This window comes from Mytilus californianus, unplaced genomic scaffold (genome assembly GCF_021869535.1).
Source record: "Mytilus californianus isolate M0D057914Y unplaced genomic scaffold, xbMytCali1.0.p SCAF_2, whole genome shotgun sequence".
NCBI lineage: Eukaryota > Metazoa > Mollusca > Bivalvia > Mytilida > Mytilidae > Mytilus > Mytilus californianus.
The window spans coordinates 107511521-107535377 of record NW_026262668.1 but is presented as its reverse complement, the minus strand read 5'-3'; the positions used below and the strand labels follow the sequence as shown (position 1 = coordinate 107535377).

Sequence of the window (23857 nt, the reverse complement as noted above, 5' to 3'; positions counted from 1 at the left end):
ATTTTAATTTACTGATAGCATAATCAATATTAATACCAATAAAAGCAATATTCAAAGATCTAATTACATTGTTGACTTTGGTAACCTTTTCGAATAAGTTTATTTAAAGGATCTATAAGTTTACCTGGATCGTTTCTAAGTTTCTTGGCTAGGAAAACAATTTAACATATGATCAACATATACATTTGTACTCATATTTGTTCTTTTTTTCTTTTGAGGCAGACTTCATGTATGTACAGGAGCTTCTAAGGAGGAATTGAAAAGAAGATTGCATTCGATCGATCTCCTTAACTTGCTATAAAGATGATTTCCTTTTATTGAATAATTCAAAGTATGGTGACTTTGTTGAACGCATGTATCCCATTGAACTTGAAATAAAGGATACAACAGATACAGGTAAATCTGCCTCATATCTTAACTGACATCTAGAAATAGACAATGAGGGTCGGTAAAGAACAAAACTTTTAAGACTAAAGAGATGATTTCATCTTACTAATGATGAACTTTATATTTCTGCAGTTACCATGATCCCAATATGGCGGAGGTAGAAATAAGTAAAATCGATTTCTGCTAATTTTCCGTTTAAATGTGTTTTTTTCATGAACTACTCAGCCGCCAGGTTGATCTGTAACATTTGTTGTGTATGGGTGTTATAAATATCATGTATGGCCTCGTTACCGAAATAATATCCATCAAATATTTTAGGAGGATAATCGTAACTTAAATAAAAAGATAATGGCAACTTGTGGACAAATCACTTGAAAGATAATTGTAACTGCAGAATATTTCAATGATAATAGCTGCTGATTTTGATTGAAAAAAAAGAAAGATCACTGGTGTTAAACTGATCATGGTAACTGCAGTTACCACTATCCCAATATGGCTGATGTAGAAATAAGTAAAGTCGATTTCTATGTAAACGTGTTGTTTTCGAGAATTAGTCTGCTGCTAGCTAGGTTGATCTGTTGATGGGGACAGCGACTATATCTAAATGATGCTTGAAAGTTTGATAGTTTTACCAGAAATAGTGAATACATAGTTATCTCAAACTAATTTACATTTTGCTTTGTAGATATATATTCTATATATTTCACAAAAGTTTAAATTAAGGGTAAATATTGATTGGTATTTAGTATACTTAAAGAGTTAAAACATGTACATGTATTCATTAATTTAAATGATTTTAAAGTTTTATTAGATAAAAAAAATCAATCAATCAATAACCGTTTTAGCGTGCCCTTAAGCTTAGTACTGGCAACTAGTGGCTTGTGATACTTGCAGTTCACTTACAGATATATCAACCTAGTAGTAGTTATAAGATTTTAAATAGTACCAATGATCTGGCGCTGCAATCAAAACCTAATATGCTACAAATGCCAATTGCCATATTGATCAAACTATCTTCTGTTTTTCTGGACAACTTGATATATCCTCTCTCTGAAACACAATTTGTTTTGACCTGCATCTCATTTAAGAATATAACTATGATTTCCCATTTTGTGTTATGGCTTGATGGACAGACCGTATATAAAAAAGCTGTGATTAAAATAACTTGTCAATATTTTATGCTCAACCTATATATACCCATCACAATTTTCACAATTATAAATTAAAAAATAAACATCACAAAAAATATTCATTTAAATGTAACGTCCTATGCATACCAGTTATTTTTTTTTAAATGTGAACTGTAGAAGGTCATTATTTGTATTGATATGCCAGGAATAGATTGTCATTATTCACAGTTATACTGTGGAACATGCTTTTTCCCCAACCTGTCAAAATTATATTAAAAAATGTCTACTTCTTTCAGGTGAATCCTTGCTGGGTCATTGAAAAACCTACTGGAAGTTCTTCTGATACTGGAAATTGAAAACAAATGGTCAGTATAATTACATTACCAGCATTGTATAAAATTCCTGTGGTAAAGAGGATTGCTTCAGTAAATGTCAAGCATTAATACTTCATTTCCACTTCATATTGACATTGTTGATGTCGGTGAATAAGATGATAATATATGATGTTTTACAGTATTACAAAGGAAAATAATAGATTTGTAAATTACCCAAGTTTATTCTGTTTATTTATATCTTAATTTTCTCTTTCCTTTACAAATGTTGTTTTATCTTAATTAAGTGAGTGTTGAATGTAAAAAGATGGAGATGTGGTATGATCATACTTGCCAACCTCTGACAATGAGAAATCATGTCATGGCATGACATGACATGTCAAAAAGCGTGTGAAAACGCGTGACGTAGATGCGAACTTTTTAATGTGAACAATGTTCATAATTTCACATTATACAAATTTGTTATTAAATATAAGAAACAATATTCAACTGTAAACTTTTATTGTATTCAACAGTGGTCTGTTTTGCTGCTTTTAAAGCAACACCTCTAGGCACATATTCAAAACAACTGCCAGTTTGGTTACATTTACTTAATAACAAGGCACACAATATATCATTGTCAAGTTCTGATCAGAATTCAGTGTGAATTTCTTTATAATTGAAAATGCTCTCTCACAGTCAGAATTGATATTTGGCTGAACTAAAATAGCTTTATCAAGCTTTGAAAGAGTGTCATAACGTTTTTTTGCCATCTAAAATGTCATCTTTAATCTCTGCCATTGCTCCCAACAAACTATATATGTTGCTATTGCCTGGTCAAACTGGGTAGTTTATCAGAAGACAGCTGGTACTATGAGAACTGATCCAACAGTTCCGTGATATTTCCATCCCCTATGGCCTGTGGAAATCTGTAGGCTAGATTTGAAACTGAAACTGAAAAAATATTTTATAATTTGATATGTTAAATGATTAATCAAATAGCTACATTGTAGTTCCCCTCTCACATGTATTGTTATGATTGCAACATAGGGTCACAATACGTTACTCGTCCCTCGATCATTTAAACTTGAACTGTTTTATTTATAAATCTTGAATCTTGGACTTGGTACGTACACATCGTTTTCGCTTAGCAATCGGCTCTCTAGACGACGGTACAGGCCCTGAAAGCGACCTCTTTCTGAGGACATTTCCCCTAAGTGAATTTGAAAGAAAGATTGTCACGAAATCGAAAAATCTAATCACAAACTACTTACCTTTAAGAGCCTTTGCTGTTCGTCCATCATGATAGAAAAAAAAACAATGGCGTCTAAACAATTACTACGGAATTTTCGGTATTTATCGTGCATTAATGAAAAAACCCGAGAATCACGATATCACTAACGACCAAAAAATCAAAACAACAAAAAAGCGTGTAATTGCGTGTAAAGTAGTGAAAAGCGTGTACACGCCATGTGACAAAATCCTCGCGTGTAAACCGTTGAAAAAGCGTGTATTACACGCGAATATCATGTCACTTGGCAACTATGGGTATGATTACCAATATGACAGCTATCCACAAATGATGTGGATATAAGGGACAATACATAAAGCCTTCAACAATGAGTATTAAAGATCTGAACATGACAAAATAAAAAGAATAACGACCAGATTTATGACAAAATAAAATGAAAAACAATTAATATGGAAACTTACCACTGAATTTCAGGCTCCTGGTTCCAGATTTTGGACAAGCACATACAGATTTTAATTTGGTTTAACTTGTGAGCACTAAACCAAGGAATATTAACAATGTGTAACAAAAAATCTCTCCTTTGGCTTACCTTCTATTTAGTTCTTGCATAGAGTTTTCCATTTATCAGGAAACTGACTTATTTAATTCAAGAAATCCACAATTATTTCTTTTTATTTTTCTCTCTATATTGCATTTTTTCCTTAATATATCAAAAGCTATAATAAGAGAACGATACCAAATGAACATTCAAAAGACCAACAGACAACCAATAGTGCACAAAACATATAACACTAAAGACTGAGCAACACGGACCCCACCAAAAACTGGGAGTGTTCTCAGGTGATCTGGAAGGGTAGGCAGATCCTGCTCCACATATGACAATTGTATAGATGTAGAGATAATTTAACTTGGTTTAACTTGTGAGCACTTAAATATCAAAAATGGTCTAGTTTCTGGTGTCAAAATTTATGAAACCTGAATCTGTATTAAATGTTTCTCTTTTGTTTGGGACAGAATTAAGTATTTGTTTATGTGCATCACTAAAATATGCGAGACAGGCACTACACCTGACAACCTCTATGTTTTTTTATATGACTGCAAAAAAATTTTTTGGTTCGTATAATGCTATGATGCTGTCGTTGTCATCGTTGTCCGATGACACATTTGGTTTCTGGACAATAAATTTAGTTAAAGTCAATTGATCTCTATGAAATTTTACAAGAAGGTTCAATACCACAAAAGGAAGAATGGGATTGATTTTTGGGGTTATGGTACCAACAGTTTAGGATTTAGGGGCCAAAAACAAGCATTTTTTTAGTTTCTGGACAATAACTTGTGTGTAAGTGTATGTGTAGGATTAAATAGTGTCCCCCATGAAATTATGTCCCATGGACAAAATTTCACGGATATGACCTGTGAAATTTTGTCCAGGACAGAATTTTATTATAAAATATTGTCCACTTCTGTGTTAAAGTGTCCCTTGAAAAGATATTCTATTTTAACCTTTGTTGGATATTTTTTCATAGTGAAATCATGTCCAAATTGCATAAAAGTCTTGTCTAATACCAAACAATTTAATTTACAATAAATAATAAGACTAAATCGACATTTGTTTTTAAATATACAGTATTTAACAAGATCAATAATATCATGAATAATATTCATAAATACTCGATTGTCGTTTCTTCTTGCGCATACGTTTGGGTCTTGGAGGCATGTATATAAAACATTTCATTGTTTTTAATTTCAAATTGCTTGGGCTTGGCCTTCCTTCTAAATGATCTTCTTTCATTATTATTAAACTCTGGAGGGTATTGACCACCAAACAAAAAGTCATATAGCTGTTTATATTCACCACTTTCCATATTTGTTCACATCTGTGTTGTCTTGATTTAAATTTCAATTATGATTTAACTAATTGATTAAAACATTTCAATGATTGCTAAATTATGTCCCTAATCTTTAGGGACAGAAAAAAACAGCTACACTATGAAAAATTGTCCCATGTGACATATTTTTATAAAACATCTATGAAATTATGTCCAAGTACTAGGGACAATTTTTCACTAAGGGAGACACTATTTTATAGTTTACAAATGTGATATTCTGTCACGTGAACGAAATTTCACAGATGAACTGTGAAATATAGTTCAAGAAGACACAATTTCATGGGGTTCAAAATTTTTTTTAAGGGGTTCATATTTTTTTTTCAAACTTTTTTTAATTTCAAATTTTTTGTAAAACTTTTAAGAAGAAATCTTTAAATGTGCAGTATTGCGCAATTGATTTTTGTCGAGCCTGCGACTTTTGTCGCAGAAAGCTCGACATAGGGATAGCGATCCGGCGGCGGCGTTAGCTAACTTCTTAAAAGCTTTATATTTTAGAAGATGGAAGACCTGGATGCTTCATACTTTGTATATGGATGCCTCATGTTACGAAGTTTCCGTCAGTCACATGTCCAATGTCCTTGACCTCATTTTCATGGTTCAGTGACTACTTGAAAAAAAAGTTCAGATTTTTTGTAATGTTAAATTCTCTCTTATTATAGGATAACTATATTTGGTATGTGCGTACCTTGCAAGGTCCTCGTGCCCGTCAGACAGTTTTCACTTGACCTCGACCTCATTTCATGGATCAGTGAACAAGGTTAAGTTTTCGTGGTCAAGTCCATATCTCAGATACTATAAGCAATAGGTCTAGTATATTCGGTGTATGGAAGGACTGTAAGGTGTACATGTCCAACTGGCAGGTGTCATCTGACCTTGACCTCATTTTCATGGTTCAGTGGTTATAGTTAAGTTTTTGTGTTTTGGTCTGTTTTTCTTATACTGTATGCAATAGGTCTACTATATTTGGTGTATGGAATGATTGTAAGGTGTACGTGTCTAGCTGGCAGGTGTCATCTGACCTTGACCTCATTTTCATGGTTCAGTGGTCAAAGTTAAGTTTTTGAGTTTTGGTCTTTCTTTCTAATACTGCATGCAATAGGTCAGCTATATTTGGTGTATGGAATGATTGTAAGGTGTACATGTCTAGCTGGCAGGTGTCATCTTACCTTGACCTCATTTTCATGGTTCAGTGGTCAAAGTTAAGTTTTTGAGTTTTGGTCTTTTTTTCTAATACTATATGCAATAGTTCAACTGTATTTGGTGTATGGAAATATTTTATGATCTATATGTCAGTCACGCAGGTTTTATTTGACCTTGACCTCATTTTCAAGGTTCATTGCTCAGTGTTAAGTTTTTGTGTTTTCGTCTGTTTTTCTTAAACTATAAGCAATAGGTCAACTATATTTGTTGTATGGAAGAATTGTTAGCTGTACATGCCTGCCTAGCATGGTTCATCTGACCTTGACCTCATTTTCATGGTTCATTGGTCAATGTTTAGTTTACTTGGTTAATGTTAAGTTTATGTGACAGTTGTAATAAAGCTTTATATTTAGGACTATCAACATAATATCAATGATTAGTAAAGAAGGCGAGACATTTCAGCGTGTGCACTCTTGTTAAGATCTTTGACAACATTTGTTTCGTGTCAGAAACCTATATTATGTCAAAAATTTGATCAGAATCCAAATTCGGACAGTATCAAGCTTGAATATTGTGTCCAAATTTGCCCCAACTGTTCAGGGTTCTACCTCTGCAGTCGTATCAGGCTGCGCTCAGCGAAGCATTTTATTAGTTTCTTTGTTGATTTCATAGGGATAGGGAAATCATGAATTTTATAAATATCAAACAAAGTAAATATATCTTGTGGTCTAGTGTGTTTTAGTTGCATTGCATATCATATCTGTTATCCCTTGTAAAAGAAACTTTTCTTACGTTAGACTATATTTTTTTTCACAAAATAAAACAAATTATTTTTTCATATTACAACAAGGACAGCATTGTTTTTTACCACCACCACCCACAGAAATAAAAATAAATTAGAACAACACTCCCTTTGCATTTTGGTATTTGAATATTTCAAATACAACCACCCACATAAAATTTTTAAAAAAAACCTTCCGTGGGAGGACATAATATTTTCTGGAACAGCCCTTATATGTTTTTTCGGGGGACATAGTATTTTCTGGAACAGCCCTTATATGTTTTAGAATAAAAAAAAATAGATTTCAAATTTTATCTATTTCAAGTTGATAAACACAAAAAAACCTGTGATAAATTGTCTATATTACTCCAACCTAGCTAGTTATCAGATGTGGTATTAAGTTTGCCAATGAGACAACTCTCCACCAGAGAACTAATGATGTAGATGTTAATGATAAACAACACATTGAAATGCCTACCTGCTCATTCTGGATAATTATGACATCAAATTTTTCATTATCGAAACAAAATACATTTTACTATCTGTAGCTAACATTATTTTTATACTCTTCATAGATTAGTGTTTGCAAATTAGACTATCTCTTGGAGATGGATTCTATAATCAGAGGGGAGATGTGAAAAAACTCTTTATTAAAGTAGGTTGATAATTCAAATTGAAAAATTCAATTTTAGCACTAACAGGTGGTTTTGCATTTCATTTATTAAAAGTATTATAATTAATAGCCATGAAACAATGATTTTATTTTCAGGTCATTTTTGGAAGAAAATTGATAGAGGAAGGATACAGATATACAAGAATTTCATATTTGAAATGCTTTTAATATTTCTTTTGTATATGACCACCAAATTTTGGCAGTCAAATAAGGCCAATTGAAATTAATTGATAGATTTTTATCCCGCCCAACTCTCTGAAATCGTCCCGCCCCGATTTTTTTAATTTTTAAAAATATACGATTTCCGGATTTTGTTCATTTCTGTTACCGGTAACCGCCGATAATTTCGTTTCATTTAAACTTCCTTTTTCAAATTTCGGTTTTCGTATTTCTTCGAGTAATATAGGTCGACATATTCTTCTGCTCAATGATGACAACATTATCTTTTGAGAATATAGATTGATTACTAGAAGGACATAAATTATTCGGGTTACAAGTAATTGGCGGTGTCCAATAACCGTAATCGCGGTATGTCACAAATTTCAGTGAATATAAAACCGTGAATTATTTTATTTATACAATGACATTGTGTAAGGAAATTTAGACTGAATGATATCCAAAGCGCAAAAATCATGGAACACATTGATACAAAATCATGACTGGAATAAAGAAATTAACAGAAGCACGAACCGTGCAATTTATGACTGTATATTAAGTACAAAGAGTTGGCCAACGTACAAAATGTATTATAGCTGCCATGGCTTAGATTTACCTCCAAGGCTGTCGTTTCAGCCCTTCAATAGAGTTGTAAAACAACTTTTTCTTTTTGGTTCAGTTCGTGTTTTACATTGTAATTATATTTGCACCTTGCATAAGAATCTTAAAAGCATGAACCCTAGTATTTTCAACACAGTTTGAGTTTTCATTTCACTCTGTACTCATAATATTTGTGTTGCATACCAATGCATATGCTTCATTTTATGGGCACTATAAATCATAACTTAGAAAGCAAAAAATGATCTATGTAATCTAAAAGAGAACATTTTTCCACGTTTTTGCTATTTACTGAAAATCGGTTTCTAAAGCGGCAATTACATGTAGAACAATGGTTGCCAATCGGAAATATTGATTTAAGAATTTTTTTAAAAATGTAGAATTCCTTATATAAACATGATGTAAGCTTATTATTACCCTTGTACATTGTGTAAATGAACAACACGTCTCAAAATGGTTTAGGAGGAAATTAAAAATTAAAAAAATAAAATCCGTCCACCCGCCCCATTTATTTCAAAAATCTGGATGAAAATCTACAAATTAATTTTAGTTGGCCTAATGGTATCATTGTTATCTTTGCCATATAAACAAATATACCTGGTAAAATTTGTTCATTAGAGGAAACTTTAATTACAAATATCTATTCACATTAGATGATTTTTTTACCAATTTTCTAATTTTAAAAATAAATCAATTGTTTTTATTCTGTAGGATTCAAAATGTTTTGCCATTTATGATAATCTATTTATTTTGATTTGTCTGAAGTACATTTCACGAAAATTTCAAATTCAAAATAAGGCACCTACAGTGCATACTCCATCACAAATTGAGGTAATGTTAGTATTGATTCTGTGGTAAATTTTTTGCATTCATTATTTTAATGTGGTCAACATATTGCTAGGTCATCATATTAGTGTGTCCAGCATATGATGGATTCATGAACAGTATTCAGTGCAAATTAGCATAAATATTTCAGAGTTGTTGTCAATTTATGCTCTACATAATTTTTTATTTTGGTTATTATTATTATTATCCACAGTTGTTGTGCATCATAATTTTTAGCTCACCTGGCCCAAAGGGCCAAGTGAGCTTTTCTCATCACTTGGCGTCCGTCGTCGTTAACTTTTACAAAAATCTTCTCAAAACCTACTAAGCTTGACCAAACTTGGCCACAATCATCATTGGGGTATCTAGTTTAAAAATGTGTCCGGTGACTCGGCCAACCAACCAAGATGGCCGCCATGGCTAAAAATAGAACATAGGGGTAAAATGTAGATTTTGGCTTATATCTCTGAAACCAAAGCATTTAGAGCAAATCTGACATAGTTAAATTGTTTATCAGGTCAAGATCTATCTGCCCTGAAATTTTCAGATGTATCCAACAACCCGTTGTTGGGTTGCTGCCCCTGAATTGGTAATTTTAAGGAAATTTTGCCGTTTTTGGTTATTATCTTGAATATTGTTATAGATAGAGATAAACTGTAAACAGCAATAATGTTCAGCAAAGTAAGATCTACAAATAAGTCAACTTGACCAAAATGGTCAGTTGACCCCTTAAGGAGTTATTGCCCTTTATAGTCAATTTTTAACCATTTTTCGTAAATTTTTGTAATCTTTTACAAAAATCTTCTCCTCTAAAACTACTAAGACAAATTTAACCAAACTTGTCCACAATCATCATTAGGGTATCTAGTTTAAAAAATGTGTCCGATGACCCCGCCCGCGAACCAAGATGGCCGACATGGTTAAAAAATAGTACATAGGGTAAAATGCAGTTTTTGGCTCATATCTCTGAAACCAAAGCTTTAGAGCAAATCTGATGAGGATAAAATTTTTCATTAGGTCAAGATCTAGCTGCCCTGAAATTTTCAGACCAATCAGGCAACACGTTGTTGGGTTGCTGCCCCTGAATTGGTAATTTTAAGAAAATTTTGCAGCTTTTGGTTATTATCTTGAATATTATTATAGATAGAGATAAACTGTAAACAGCAATAATGTACAGCAAAGTTAGTTCTACAAATAAGTCAACATGACCAAAATTGTCAATTGACCCCTTAAGGAGTTATTGCCCTTTATAGTCAATTTTTTACAATTTTCATAAATTTTGTAAATTTTTGTAAATTTTTACAAAATATTTTCCACTGTAACTACCGGGCCAAGTTCATTATAGATAGATAATAGTAAGGAGCAAGAATGTTCAGTAAAGTAAGATCTACAAACACATCACTATCACCAAAACACAATTTTGTCATGAATCCATCTGTGTCCTTTGTTTAATATATACATAGACCAAGGTGAGCGACACAGGCTCTTTAGAGCCTCTAGTTTAGAAATGTCTTCTTATAACAGGATTTTACCAAAAACTTATATATAGATGTATTAAGAAAAATTTATTAACTTGTATCCATGGGACAGATTTCGTTTTAGTCCATTTTTGTATAAATGTTGCACCTTTATTTTATCTTTTTCTAGATTTTATATGTGGCTCCACTCCTCACCCATTGACATGTTGGTTAAAAAGTAAAGAACACTATATATATATATATGAATATTTCAGCAAATTATGGTGGCAAATCTGTTAATTTTTTTAGAATAGTCATAAATTTTGCCAAATTATGCAAAAAATATTGTTTTAACAAAAACCCACATACATTTTAATGGAATAGCCCTCACAAACTTTCATTGTTTATTAGCATAGATGCAATAAGAACATTAACTAGTTGATTTATAAATTGTAATGTTTTTGACTCATGTTGACTGAAATGACATTGTATGAAATAAAGTTTGTGCCAAAAAACATTATTACTAGTTTGAACCCAGTATTATATGCAAGTTATTAGTACCTAAGATACTGACGAAGTCAAAGGGAACTATAGGATTGCACGCCGTTTGTCTGACTATCAGATCAAGTTAACAGTTTTCCACACTTTTTCGTCAGGCTTGAAGATATTTATTTGATATTTCTTGTATAGTTCTGATTGAATGCATTTGTTTTATTTTGTCTCCCCTGTGATGAAACACTATATTTTGGTGTATCGAATGATTGTAAGGTGTATAAGTCAATCTGACAGCTACATGAACTGTACCACATTTTTGTCGACCCTTCGACTTTTGTCGAAAAAGCAAGACATAGCGATCCTACATTCCGTCGGCGGCGTCCAGAAATATTCACTCTGTGGTTAAAGTTTTTGAAATTTTAATAACTTTCTTAAACTATCCTGGATTTCTACCAAACTTGGACAGAAGCTTGTTTATGATCATAAGATAGTATCCAGAAGTAAATTTAAAAAAAAATATCCTGTTTTTCCGTATTTTACTTATAAATGGACTTAGTTTTTCTGCCAGGAAACGTTACATTCACTCTGTGTTTAAAGTTTTTAAAATTTTAATTACTTTCTTAAACTATCCTGGATTTGTACCAAACATGGACAGAAGTTTGTTTATGATCAAAAGCTAGTATCTAGAAGGAAATTTTTATTAAAATTTTGTACTTGTTTATCCATATTTTACTTATAAATGGACTTAGTTTTTCTTCCAGTTAACATTAGATACAGTCTGCAGTTAAATTTTTTAAAACATTTATTAGATTCATAAACTATCCTGGATTTTTACCAAACTTGGACAGAAGCTTCTTACAATAAAAAAAATTGTATCGAGAGGAATATTTTTATTAAATTTTTTCCTCATCTCATTTTTGTTGAGCCTGCGATTAACAGCAAAAGTAGGCGAGACACTGGGTTCCGCGGAACCCCTACAAATTTTTATGGTTCATTGGTTAATGTTAAATTCTCACAGTTTGGTCTGTTTCTTAGATACTGTAAGCAGTAAGTCAACAGTATATGATGTATGGAATGATTGCAAGCTGTACATTATATGGTCTGATATTGAACTCATTTTTATGGTTCATTGGTCAATGATCAATTTTCATACTTGCAGGTACTTTAGTTTCTCAGATGTTATCAACTATCAGATTTAGTGTGTGGTACGATTGTTTGGTGTATATGACCTTGATCCAACAGAGATCGTGGATTTAAGCAATTAAAGGTTATCTGGCTTTCAACAATGAACAATCGAATAACTCCGTCTCATAGGTTTATAAACGTTGTATGGGGTCTTTTAACTAACTCCGACTCATTTAGGTGCATGAAGGTTGTATAGAGTATACTTATCGAAAAACTGTTTCATTGATATGTGAACGTTATATAGGTTCTATGCTTATCTGATAGCTCGAATATCTCTGTTTCATAGGTGTATGAACGTTGTATAGGGTTTATACACCTCGAATAACTGTGTCTCATTGGTATATGAACGTTATATAGGGTTTATACCAATTGCATAACTGTGTCTTCTTGGTATATGAACGTTCTATAGGGTTAATACCCATCGAATAACTTTGTCATGGTATATGAACGTTCTATAGGGTTTATACCAATTGAATAACTCTGTCTTATTGGTGTATGAACGTTGTATAGGGTTAATACCCATCGAACAACTTTGTCATGGTATATGAACGTTCTATAGGGTTTATACCAATTGAATAACTCTGTCTTATTGGTGTATGAACGTTGTATAGGGTATATGCCCATTAAATAACTGTCTCATTGGTATATGCCCGTTCTATAGGGTTTATACCAACTGAAGAACTGTGTATCATTGGTGTTTGATCGTTTAATAGGGTTTATTCCAATCGAATAACTTTGTCTCATTGGTGTATGAACGCCATATAGGGTATATACCCATCGAATACTAGTAACTCTTTCTCATTGGTGTGTGAACGTTGTATAGGGTTTATACCCGTTGAATAACTCTGTCTCACTGGTATATGAACGTTAAATAGGGTTTATACCCTTCGAATAACTCTGTCTCATTGGTGTATAAACGTTGTATAGGGTTTATACCCATCGAATAACTCTGTCTCACTGGTGTATGAACGTTGTATAGAGTTTATACCCATCGAATAACTCTGTCTCATTGGTGTATAAACGTTGTACAGAGTTTATACCCATCGAATAACTCTGTCTCATTGGTGTATAAACGTTGTTAAGGGTTTATACCCATCGAATAACTCTGTCTCACTGGTGTATGAACGTTGTATAGAGTTTATACCCATCGAATAACTCTGTCTCATTGGTGTATAAACGTTGTATAGAGTTTATACCCATCGAATAACTCTGTCTCATTAGTGTATAAACGTTGTATAGAGTTTATACCCATCGAATAACTCTTGTCTCATTGATGTATAAACGTTGTATAGGGTTTATACCCATCGAATAACTCTGTCTCACTGGTGTATAAACGTTGTATAGAGTTTATACCCATCGAATAACTCTGTCTCATTGGTGTATAAACGTTGTTAAGGGTTTATACCCATCGAATAACTCTGTCTCACTGGTGTATGAACGTTGTATAGAGTTTATACCCATCGAATAACTCTGTCTCATTAGTGTATAAACGTTGTATAGAGTTTATACCCATCGAATAACTCTTGTCTCATTGGTGTATAAACGTTGTTAAGGGTTTATACCCATCGAATAACTCTGTCTCGCTGGTGTATAAACGTTGTATAGAGTTTATACCCATCGAATAACTCTGTCTCATTGATGTATAAACGTTGTTAAGGGTTTATACCCATCGAATAACTCTTTTTCATTGGTGTGTGAACGTTGTATAGGGTTTATACCCGTTGAATAACTCTGTCTCACTGGTATATGAACGTTATATAGGGTTTATACCCTTCGAATAACTCTGTTTCATTGGTGTATGAACGTTGTATAGGGAATATACCCATCGAATAACTCTGTCTCATTGGTATATGCACGTTGTATAGGGGTTATACCAACTGAATAACTGTGTATCATTGCTGTATGACCGTTGTATATGGTTTATTCCCATCGAATTACTTTGTCTCATTGGTGTATGAACGTCATATAGGGTATATACCCGTTGAATAACTGTCTCATTGGTATATGAACGTTAAATAGGGTTTATACTCTAATATATAACTGTGTCTCATTGGTGTATCATTATGAACGTTGTATGTGGTTTATACCCATTACATAACTGTGTCTCATTGGTATATGCACGTTGTAAAGGGTTTATACCAACTGAATAACTGTGTATCATTGGTGTATGACCGTTGTATAGGGTTTATAGTTCTTTATACCCATCGAATACTATGTCTAATTGGTGTATGAACGCTATATAGGGTTTATACCCATCGAATATCTCTGTCTTATTTGTGTATGAACGTTGTTTAGGATATATACCCATTAAAATTGTGTCTCATTGGTATATGAACGTTGTATATGGTTTATACACATCGATTAACTGTGTATCATTGGTGTATGAACGTTGTATAGGGTATATACCCATTATATAACTGTGTCTCATTGGTGTATGAACGTTTTATAGGGTATATACCCATTACATAACTGTGTCTCATTGATATATGAACGTTGTATAGGGTTAATACCCATCGAATAACTCTGTCTCATTGTTGTATGAACGTTATATAGAGTTTAAACCCATCGAATATCTCGGTCTCATTGGTGTATAAACGTTGTATAGGGTTTGTACCCATTAAAAACTGTGTCTCATAGGTTTATGAACGTTGTATAGGGTTTATACCCATCGAATATCTCTTTCTCATTGGTGTATGACCGTTGCATAGGGTTTATACCCGTTGAATAACTGTGAATCATTGGTGTATGAACGTTGTATAGGGTTTATACCCATCGAATAACTTTGTCTCATTGGTGCATGAACGTTATATAGGGTTAATACCCATCGAATAACTCTGTCTCATTGTTGTAAAACGTTATATAGGGTTTATACCCATCGAATATCTCTTTCTCATGGGTGTATAAACGTTGTATAGGGTTTGTACCCATTAAAAACTGAGTCTCATTTGTATATGAACGTTGTATAGGGTTTATACCCACCGAATAACTGTGTATCATTAGTGTATGACCGTTGCATAGGGTTTATACCCGTTGACTAACTGTGAATCATTGGTGTATGAACGTTGTATAGGGTTTATACCCATCGAATAACTTTGTCTCATTGGTGCATGAACGTTATATAGGGTTAATACCCATCGAATAACTCTGTCTCATTGTTGTATGAACGTTATATAGGGTTTATACCCATCGAATATCTCTTTCTCATTGGTGTATAAACGTTGTATAGGGTTTGTACCCATTAAAAACTGAGTCTCATTTGTATATGAACGTTGTATAGGGTTTATACCCACCGAATAACTGTGTATCATTAGTGTATGACCGTTGCATAGGGTTTATACCCGTTGACTAACTGTGAATCATTGGTGTATGAACGTTGTATAGGGTATATACTCATCGAATAACTCTTTTTCGTTGGTGTATGAACGTTGTATAGGGTATATATCCATGGAATAGCTCTTTTTCATTGGAGTGTATAAACGTTGTATAGGGTATATACCCGTTGAATAACTGTCTCATTGGTATATGAACGTTGTATAGGGTTTATACCCATCGAATAACTCTGTCTCATTGGTGTATGGACGATATAGGGTGTATACCCATCGAATAACTCTATCTCATTGATGTGTAAACGTTGTATAGGGTCTATAGCCATCAAATATCTCTGTTTCATTGGTGTATGAACCTTGTATAGGGTATATACCCATTACATAACTGTGTCTCATTGGTATATGCACGTTGTATAGGGTTTATACCCATCGTATAACTCTGTCTCATTGATGTATAAACGTTATATAGGTTCTATAGCCATCAAATATCTCTGTTTCATTGGTGTATGAACCTTGTATAGGGTATATACCCATTACATAACTGTGTCTCATTGGTATATGCACGTTGTATAGGGTTTATACCAACTGATTAACTGTGTATCATTGGTGTATGAACGTTGTATAGGGTATATACCCATTATATAACTGTGTCTCATTGGTATATGAACGTTGTATAGGGTTTATACTAATCGAATAACTGTGTATCATTAGTGTATGACAGTTGCATAGGGTTTATACCCGTTGACTAACTGTGAATCATTGGTGTATGCACGTTGTATAGGGTATATATCCATCGAATAACTCTTTTTCGTTGGAGTGTATAAACGTTGTATAGGGTATATACCCGTTGAATAACTCTGTCTCATTGGTATATGAACGTTGTATAGGGTTTATACCCATCGAATAACTCTGTCTCATTAGTGTATGGACGATATAGGGTGTATACCCATCGAATAGCTCTGTCTCATTGGTGTATAAACGTTGTATTGGGTCTATAGCCATCAAATATCTCTGTTTCATTGGTGTATGAACCTTGTATAGGGTATATACCCATTACATAACTGTGTCTCATTGGTATATGCACGTTGTATAGGGTTTATACCAACTGATTAACTGTGTATCATTGATGTATGAACGTTGTATAGGGTATATACCCATTATATAACTGTGTCTCATTGGTATATGAACGTTGTATAGGGTTAATACCCATCGAATAACTTTGTCATGGTATATGAACGTTGTATAGGGTCTATACCCATCAAATAACAATGTCTCATTGGTGTATGAACGTTTATAGAGCATATATTTATCGAATAACTCTGTAGAAAAAGTCACTTAATTTGGCATTTCAATTAAAGTTGTCTTTTAGTAAGTCGAGTTACCTGTGTTGCCATCGGTCAAGTAACCGCTAGATTGATTGATTGATGTTTTTTTACGTCCAGCGACAAATATTTCATTCATGTTCAGGACGAGATCATACCAACACAATAGTTATGTAATGTAACAGCTAGACTCCGTCTGTCCAACAAACTATTAAATTTACGTCCATTGGCAATTATTTCATTCATGCTTTGAACGGGAACAAATTAATAATGTGAATACAATAGGTTGGTCATATAACCACAGGACTCAGCCGTCTGTCCAATTGACTGGACAGAGTTTTTTTTCTCGGCTTCAACGAGACGAAATCCTTTTGTATTTGGTCTGCAGCTTGGTAATGTTGTAACCATTAAATACCGGTAAGTACAACCGCTGTGCAGCCACTCAATTGTCCGCCTGTATACCTTAATATGTGTTAGCACTGCATCCGTATCACCATGTTTCAAATATATGTCCGCCTGTTTCGATAATATATATTTTATGAGACTGTATCCAAGAACCACTGACAATACTTACAGACTGTACGTAAGAACCACAGACAATACTTACAGACTGTATTTAAGAACCACAGACAATACTTAAACTGTATCTAAGAACCACAGAAATACTTACAGAATGTATCTAAGAACCACAGACAATACTGACAGACTGCATGTAAGGACCAGACAATACTTCCAGACTGTATTTAAGTACCAAAGACAATACTTACAAACAGTATGTAAGAAAACAGACACTACTTTCAGACTGTACGTAAGAACCAAAGACAATACTTACAGACTATATATAAAAACCACAGACAAAACTTACAGACTGTATCTAAGAACCACAGACAATACTGACAGACTGCATGTAAGGACCAGACAATACTTCCAGACTGTATCTAAGTACCAAAGACAATACTTACAAACAGTATGTAAGAAAACAGACACTACTTTCAGACTGTACGTAAGAACCAAAGACAATACTTACAGACTATATATAAAAACCACAGACAAAACTTACAGACTGTATCTAAGAACCACAGACAATACCGACAGACTGTATGCAAGAACCAAAGACAATACTTACAGACTGTATCTAAGTACCTCAGACAATACTAACAGACTTTTTTTAAGAACCACAGACAATAAAAACAGACTGTATCTAAGAATCACAGACAATACTTACTGGTTGTATCTAAGAACCACAGATAATACTTACAGACTGTATCTAAGAACCACAGACAATACTTACAGAATGTATCTAAGAACCACAGACAATACTGACAGACTGCATGTAAGAACCAAAGACAATACTTACAGACTGTATCTAAGTACCACAGACAATACTTACAAACAGTATGTAAGTAACACAGACACTACTTTCAGACTGTATGTAAGAACCACAGATACAACTTACAGACTGTATCTAAGAACCACAGACAATACTGACAGACTGCATGAAAGAACCACAGACAATACTGACAGACTGTATCTAAGTACCAAAGACAATACTAACAGACTGTATCTAAGAACCACAGACAATACTTACAGACTGTATCTAAGTACCACAGACAAAACTAACAGACTGTATCTAAGGACCACAGACAATACTTACAGACCATATATAAGAACCCCAGACAATACTTACAAACTGTATGTAAGAACCAGACATTACTTACAGACTGTACGTAAGAACCAAAGACAATACTTACAGACTATATATAAAAACCACAGACAAAACTTACAGACTGTATCTAAGAACCACAGACAATACTGACAGACTGCATGTAAGAACCACAGACAATACTTACAGACTGTATCTAAGTACCACAGACAATACTAACAGACTGTATCTTAGAACCACACACAATACTTACAGACTGTATGTAAGAACCTCAGTCAATACTTATAGACTGTATCTAAGTATCACAGACAATACTAACAGACTGTATCTTAAAACCACAGACAATACTTACAGACTGTATCTAGGAACCACAGAAAATACTTACTGACTTTATCTAAGAACCACAGACAATACTTACAGACTGAATCTAGGAACCACAGACAATACTTTCAGACTGTATCTAAGTACCACAGACAATACTTTCAGACTGTATCTAAGTACCACAGACACTTCTTACAGACTGTATTTAGGAACCACAGACAATACTTACAGAATGTATATAAGAACATCAGACAATGCATACCAAGGTTTGCTGTGGGTAAATTATTTCAATTTGCCTTACATATTTTATCATCTACATTTTATAACTCATTGTCTCGTGTACATACCTTATATCTTTCATTATCTATATTTTACTGGTTGTTTCATGTACATTTGCCTTATATCTTTCATAATCTGTATTTAACTAAATTAGACTAATGCCTTTGTTTTTCTGCTTGTATAGGTACAGTAAAAGTACATTTCAAAGGCAAAACATCATATTTGACTTCTAAAAACACACAAGAGTGCACACACTGAAATGTCTCACCTGCTTTACTGACCATTGATTTTATGAGTCTTATAGATTAAGGTTTCACTACAAGTATAACAGACAATTCACATTTCAGATAAATCCTGTCAGACACACATGCACACCTTACAATAATTCCATATACCAAATATAGTTGATCTATTGCTTATGTAGTACTTGAAAAAAAGACCAAAACACAAAAAACTTAACATTGACCAGTGAATCATGAAAATAAGATCAAGGTCAGATGAAACCTGCCGGACTGACATGTACCCCTTACAATCATTACATACACAACCTATAATTGACCTAATGCTTCCAGTATTTTAGAAATGGATCTAATCACATAACTTTAACATAAAATGAGGTCAAGGTCAGAAGAATCCTGTCTGACTGAAATGTAGACATTGCAAGGAACCCATATACCAAATATAGTTATCCTATTGCTCATAGATGTAAGAAATTCACATGACAAACATTGTTTTTCTTTAAGCAGATGCTGAACCATGAAAATGAGGCTGAGGACAATGGACATTTGACAGAGGGAAATTTCGTAACATATGGCATCTGCAGTATCTAGGCCTTTTAACTTTTGAAATATAAAGCTTTATATAGACAAAAAATGAAATGAAAGGTGTTTTAAGACAAGAGTGCACACGCTGAAATGTCTCGCCTTCTTTACTAATCATTGATATTATGTTGATAGTCCTAAATATAAAGCTTTATTACAACTGTCACATAAACTTAACATTAACCAAGTAAACTAAACATTGACCAATGAACCATGAAAATGAGGTCAAGGTCAGATGAACCATGCTAGGCAGGCATGTACAGCTAACAATTCTTCCATACAACAAATAGAGTTGACCTATTGCTTAAATTATAGTTTAAGAAAAACAGACCAAAACACAAAAACTTAACACTGAGCAATGAACCTTGAAAATGAGGTCAAGGTCAGATGACACCTGCCCGCTAGACATGTACACCTGACAATCATTCCATACACCAAATATAGTAGACCTATGGCATACAGTATAAGAAAAACAGACCAAAACACAAAAACTTAACTATAACCACTGAACCATGAAAATGAGGTCAAGGTCAGATGACACCTGCCAGTTGGACATGTACACCTTACAGTCCTTCCATACACCGAATATACTAGACCTATTGCTTATAGTATCTGAGATATGGACTTGACCACCAAAACTTAACCTTGTTCATTGATCCATGAAATGAGGTCGAGGTCAAGTGAAAACTGTCTGACGGGCATGAGGACCTTGCAAGGTACGCACATACCAAATAAAGTTGAACTATTGCACATAGTATTAGAAAAAAAGACCAAGACTCAAAAACTTAACTTTGACCACTGAACCATGAAAATGAGGTCAAGGTCAAATGACACCTGCCCGCTAGACATGTACACCTTACAATCATTCCATACACCAAATATAGTAGACCTATGGCATACAGTATAAGAAAAACAGACCAAAACACAAAAACTTAACTATAACCACTGAACCATGAAAATGAGGTCAAGGTCAGATGACACCTGCCAGTTGGACATGTACACCTTACAGTCCTTCCATACACCGAATATACTAGACCTATTGCTTATAGTATCTGAGATATGGACTTGACCACCAAAACTTAACCTTGTTCATTGATCCATGAAATGAGGTCGAGGTCAAGTGAAAACTGTCTGACGGGCATGAGGACCTTGCAAGGTACGCACATACCAAATAAAGTTGAACTATTGCACATAGTATTAGAAAAAAAGACCAAGACTCAAAAACTTAACTTTGACCACTGAACCATGAAAATGAGGTCAAGGTCAAATGACACCTGCCCGCTAGACATGTACACCTTACAATCATTCCATACACCAAATATAGTAGACCTATGGCATACAGTATAAGAAAAACAGACCAAAACACAAAAACTTAACTATAACCACTGAACCATGAAAATGAGGTCAAGGACAGATGACACCTGCCAGTTGGACATGTACACCTTACAGTCCTTCCATACACCGAATATACTAGACCTATTGCTTATAGTATCTGAGATATGGACTTGACCACCAAAACTTAACCTTGTTCACTGATCCATGAAATGAGGTCGAGGTCAAGTGAAAACTGTCTGACGGGCATGAGGACCTTGCAAGGTACGCACATACCAAATATAGTTATCCTATTACTTATAATAAGAGAGAATCTAACATTACAAAAAATCTTAACTTTTTTTTCAAGTAGTCACTGAACCATGAAAATGAGGTCAAGGACATTGGACATGTGACTGACGGAAACTTCGTAACATGAGGCATCCATATACAAAGTATGAAGCATCCAGACCTTCCACCTTCTAAAATATAAAGCTTTTAAGAAGTTAGCTAACGCCGCCGCCGCCGCCGGATCACTATCCCTATGTCGAGCTTTCTGCGACAAAAGTCGCAGGCTCGACAAAAAATGATCCTGTAACATGATAAAGTCATGTATCATTATTTAAAACCATTACATATTGCATAGACTGTATATAAAAACAATAGAAACAGCATACATGCTGCATGTTTGAATATTGGAAAAATACATTCAGACTAGATCTTGGAACTAGACATAACATACTGAATCACAGACAATTAATACATGCATACATGTAGACCCTTTCTAAGAAACCCACATAATTCACACAGATTGTATCCTGATCTAGTTTTACTTAGTTAAAATAGCAGTCATCATTTAATAAAAAATCATTTCACACATGCTTAGCTACAATACTAAGTCCAATGCAGGCTTTATATTGCATTCCTTCTGTAAACAGGCAATGTGACTTTGAATATGACAGTACAACCCTGATGAAGCAATTTTCTCTCTTGTTTTCTATCTTTTGCTGTTTTATTTTCTATATGATGCAAGTTATATTTAAATGCCATATCTATTATTGGAACAGCTTTCCTTTTAATATACATATTGGATAAAAAATCAATCAAAAAATGTTTTAATTAGTTTTGTTCTTTATTATAAAACTTTTAATTTTTCTAAATTTGTATATAGGTAAATGAATACATTACCATAAAAACCTAAATAAAGTTTACACAACATTTAAAGAAAATTATCTATACATTAGTGACATGCATAAAGCACAATTTATATTTATCATGCATAATATTATGGTATAAAACAAAATAGACAAAAAAGTAACCAATTAAACTAGAGGCTCTCAAGAGCCTGTGTCGCTCACTTGGTCTATATGCATATTCAACAGGGGACACTCTCCAACATTGTAGACGAGAATAGAATTAATGACAAAAATCTCTGGGATTTTTTTTGTATCTTATATTGCTGATCATTGAAGTCTGTTTAGTTTCTCGCTATCTTCATGATCTTATTTAGCTTTTGCTCTAAACACAAAAGAGGGTAAAAAAACTCCTATAAAGAGTAACAGTCTACTTATTATATCAGCAAAATTTGACTTGTTAGTAGGTCTCGTCTTGCTTATCATTTTTGATTATTTAAGTTTCTATCTATCTATTATAATTAATATCATACAAGGAAAAACGCCAAAAAATTGGTAAAAATCATAATTATAGGGCAATAACTCCAATAAGGAGTCGTTGGACAATTTCTGCCATTTGTCTTAATTGTAGATTTTGTCTTGCTGATCATTTTTGTATATTTAAGTTTCTTTCTATCTATTATAAGTTTTAAGATATAAGACAAAAACGCAAAAAAAATTGTACAAATCGGCATCAAAGGGAAATAACTCTAATAAGGAGTCAACTGATGATTTCAACCATAAGACTTATTTGAAGAACTTGTCCTTCTGATCATTTTTGCAATTTACAGTTTCTCTCTATCTTTTATAGTTTTCAAGATATGATAATAGACAAAAATCGAAAAAAAGTGGTAAAATTAGTCATTTAAGGGCAATAACTCCTACAGGAAATTGTCTTACAGTTTTGACGTATATGGATAATTGGTAGAGCTCAACATTCTGAACAATTTTACCCTCTTCAGATTTCCTCTTTTTATAAAACGGTTATCAGAATAATAGACAAAACTTGCATTTTACCTCATTTGTTCCATTTTTTGCCATGTCGGCCATCTTTGTTGGCAGTCAGGGTCATCGGACACATTTTTTAAACTGAATACCCTAATGATGATTGTGGCTAAGTTTGATTCTATTTGGCCCAGTAGTTTCAGAGGATTACAAAAATTACGAAAATCGTAAAAAATTGACTATAAAGGGCAATAACTCCTTAAGGGGTCAATTGACAATTTTGGTCATGTAACTTATTTGTGGATCTTACTTTGCTGACCATTATTGCTGTTTACAGTTTATCTCTATCTATAATAATATTGAAGATAATCACCAAAAACTGCAAAATTTTCTTAAAA

General features: G+C 33.4%; 2 long non-coding RNA genes across 3 annotated transcripts; one reads left to right on the top strand and one right to left on the bottom strand.

Annotated features, from left to right (window-relative positions):
* Nucleotides 1-207: 207 nt before the first annotated feature.
* Nucleotides 208-8350, top strand: LOC127730706 (uncharacterized). 2 transcript variants are annotated; one of them, XR_007995256.1, is made up of 3 exons: nucleotides 208-396; nucleotides 1814-1882; nucleotides 7660-8350. It is a non-coding gene; the product is annotated as an uncharacterized LOC127730706 (long non-coding RNA). The 2 variants fall into 2 exon arrangements; XR_007995257.1 differs by lacking the exon at nucleotides 7660-8350 and adding an exon at nucleotides 3555-3588.
* LOC127730708 (uncharacterized) lies at nucleotides 2334-3148 on the bottom strand. The gene is made up of 2 exons (XR_007995258.1): nucleotides 3103-3148; nucleotides 2334-2782 (listed from the first exon to the last, which is right to left on the bottom strand). It is a non-coding gene; the product is annotated as an uncharacterized LOC127730708 (long non-coding RNA).
* Nucleotides 8351-23857: the final 15507 nt, after the last annotated feature.